Source organism: Microcebus murinus, unplaced genomic scaffold, assembly GCF_040939455.1.
Source record: "Microcebus murinus isolate Inina unplaced genomic scaffold, M.murinus_Inina_mat1.0 scaf063_hap2_Mmur4.0, whole genome shotgun sequence".
In the NCBI taxonomy this organism is placed as follows: Eukaryota; Metazoa; Chordata; class Mammalia; order Primates; family Cheirogaleidae; genus Microcebus; species Microcebus murinus.
The window spans coordinates 72,149-75,020 of NW_027439009.1; the positions used below are offsets into that span (position 1 = coordinate 72,149).

The following is a 2,872-nucleotide window of genomic DNA, read 5'->3' on the forward strand; positions in this document are numbered from 1 at the left end:
TCCCACCTCCTCCTCCTCCTCCTCCTCCTCCCCCCCGCCCCGCCCCCACAGGGCACAGGGCTCAGAGACACCTCAGACTCTTGCTACCCAAAGTGCAAAGGGCATCAGTTGCTCCTCCAACACCCCCCCCCCCGCCCAGCAGACCACGTTGTCCAGCCAGCCCCCGGGCCTCCCTGGGGTGCCCAGCACAAAAGTGCAGACACCCACCGGACCCTCAGTCTCAGTTTTCGGAGGTTTTTGCCACTCTAAGGACCCGCAGGCCAGCTGGGCCTTCGGGCAGGACAGAGAGCCCCGGAATCCGACGTGGAGAGCTGCGTGTACGTCCCCATCAGGAGGCGGTCCCCACCTCCGCGGCTCTCCCCTTGCGGGGAGCGGCAGCCCAGCCGGCAGCCGCAGGGCCTCAGGGAAGACACCAGGCTGGGCCCCCGCGGCACAGCGGGGGCACGTCCCCCGCACTCACGCGACTTAGGGACGGCTGCTGGAGACTGCTGCGGCCACCCTGCTGCCGGGTTTCTGGAGGGCTTCCTGGAAGCAGCATCCACACCAAGCCCTTGGAAGGCCCAGGCGACGGAGGAGCCGGTCAGGCAGGGGCCGAGGACGGTGAGAGGCCGGGCGGGAAGGAGCGTGTCAGACAGGGGCAGAGGACGGTGACAGGCCGGGCGGGGAGGAGCCGGTCAGGCGGGGGCCCAGGACAGTGACGGGCCTGGCCGGGGAGGAGTGCGTCAGGCAGGGGCAGAGGAGACGGGCTGGGTAAGGGTTAGGGTTACAGTTAGGGCACAATTCACAATCCCAAAGACGTGGAAGCGACCCGAGTGCCCATCCATCCAGGAGTGCATCAATAAAATGTGGCACGTGGACACCACGGAGTGCCATTCGGCTGTGAGGAGCAGCGGTGAGAGGGCGCCTCTCGTGTTCTCCTGGCCAGAGCTGGAACCCGTTCCAGTAGGCCAAGTATCCCAAGAATGGACACACGAGCACCACGTGAGCGCGCTCACCAGCAAATTGGTACGAACGGATGGACGCCTAAGTGGACAGAGAGGAATCACCTTCATCGGGTGGGTGTCGGGCGGGTGGGGGGAGGGGAGGGGCATACACATCCATTAGGCATGGGGTGGGTGCGCACCGACTGGGGGATGGGCGCACTTGAAGCTCTGACCCGAGGGGGGAGGCTTGGAGAGGGCAAGGCACCCGACCTTAACATTGGTACCCCCACAATACGCTGGAACAACATGAGAGGTATATGAATAAGAACACAGGGGGGGCCGGGCGCGGTGGCTCACGCCTGTAATCCTAGCTCTCTGGGAGGCCGAGGCGGGCGGATTGCTCCAGGTCAGGAGTTCGAAACCAGCCTGAGCAAGAGCGAGACCCCGTCTCTACTAAAAATAGAGAGAAATTAATTGGCCAACTAATATATATAGAAAAACACAGCCGGGCGTGGTGGTGCATGCCTGTAGTCCCAACTACTCGGGAGGCTGAGGCAGCAGGATTGCTTGAGCCCGGAGATTGAGGTTGCTGTGAGCTAGGCTGACGCCATGGCACTCACTCTAGCCTGGGCAGCAAAACGAGACTCTGTCTCAAAAAAAAAAAAAAAAAAAAGAACACAGGGGGGAGGGCGGCACGGGCAACACATGTCACCTGAATACTTGTACTCCCATCATCTGCTTGAAAAGAGAGAGAAAAGAAAATGCAATCCTAGAGGTAAGAGACACTTTTTAAAAATAATGAATCCGAAGAGAAAAGTAAAAGGAGGCCTGTGGAGCAGGTCTGGGTGTGACTCCGGATCCCCCAACATCAGGTGCCACCACCAAAGATTCCTGCGTGTAGCCCATAGAACCCCAAAAGCAACGGGACGAGTTCTGGTCACATACTCCCTCAAAATGACATCCTGGCCTTCTTCTGGAACTCCCTCCCCTCTCAGACTCTCAAGGTTTCCTCCAGCGTGTCGGTTCCCACAGAGCAGACCTTTGGTCTGAGACCTGACAGTCCAGATGCCACGCATGCTGCCGCGTGGCGGCGGTGTCGCGGCTTGGGACAAGAGGAGGCCCCACGGTGCGGGCTGGGGCGCCAGGCACCGCGCGCGCGCTGAGGGTGGGGGTGACCCCCACCCCGGGCCGCCGCCGCGCTCCCAGAAAGGGGACAGAACAAGAGGCAAAAAAAAAAAAAAAAAAAAAAAAAAGCAGCAGCCTGTGGCACCCGGTATTCCCAGGCGGTCTCCCATCCAAGTACTAACCAGGCCCGACCCTGCTTAGCTTCCGAGACCAGACGAGATCGGGGGCGTTCAGGGTGGTGTGGCCCTAGACGGCGGCGGAGGGCGCCCCTGCCCCGCTCGAGAAGCCGAGCCTCTCTGGGCTTCCCCGCCGCCGCCTCCCGCCCCAGGCCCCGCGCCGGGCCGGGCCGGGCCGGCCGGGTCCCGCGGGCTCCCAGGGTCGGGGGTGATGGGCGGGGCGGGGCGGGGTGGGGGGCTGTCTCTCTATACACACACACACACACTCACACTCACTCACACTCACACAAGATGCGCCTCCACGGCTGGACTCGCCAAGGTGGAGCCCTCCCAGCCCCCCTCGTCTCCTCGCCCGGCCTCCTTCACCTACCCGCTGCCCACCCCCAGCGCGTCGCTGCCGCTGACTGCGCACGCGCGGGACGCTCGCCCTTTGACCCCAGCCAGGGGCCGCCCTCCCCCACAACCCCTTTCAGCTGCGCCCCCCCCTGGCCCTGTGGGTGGGCTGCCGCCTATTCCCCCGGGCCAGGGCTGGGGCACAGCCAGTGTATGGGGCGTCTCTCTCTGGGGATGTGTCCCATGGGTGGGGTGGGGTGGCGTGGTTTGGGGGGCGCTGAAGAAATCAGTCCCCTCCATCTCCTACCTCTGGAA

The 2,872-nt window shown here is 63.3% G+C and overlaps 1 non-coding gene across 1 annotated transcript; it reads right to left on the bottom strand.

Annotated features, from left to right (window-relative positions):
- Nucleotides 1-2,181: 2,181 nt before the first annotated feature.
- LOC142869208 (5S ribosomal RNA) lies at nucleotides 2,182-2,300 on the bottom strand. Its single transcript, XR_012917964.1, has one exon. It is a non-coding gene; the product is annotated as a 5S ribosomal RNA (ribosomal RNA).
- Nucleotides 2,301-2,872: the final 572 nt, after the last annotated feature.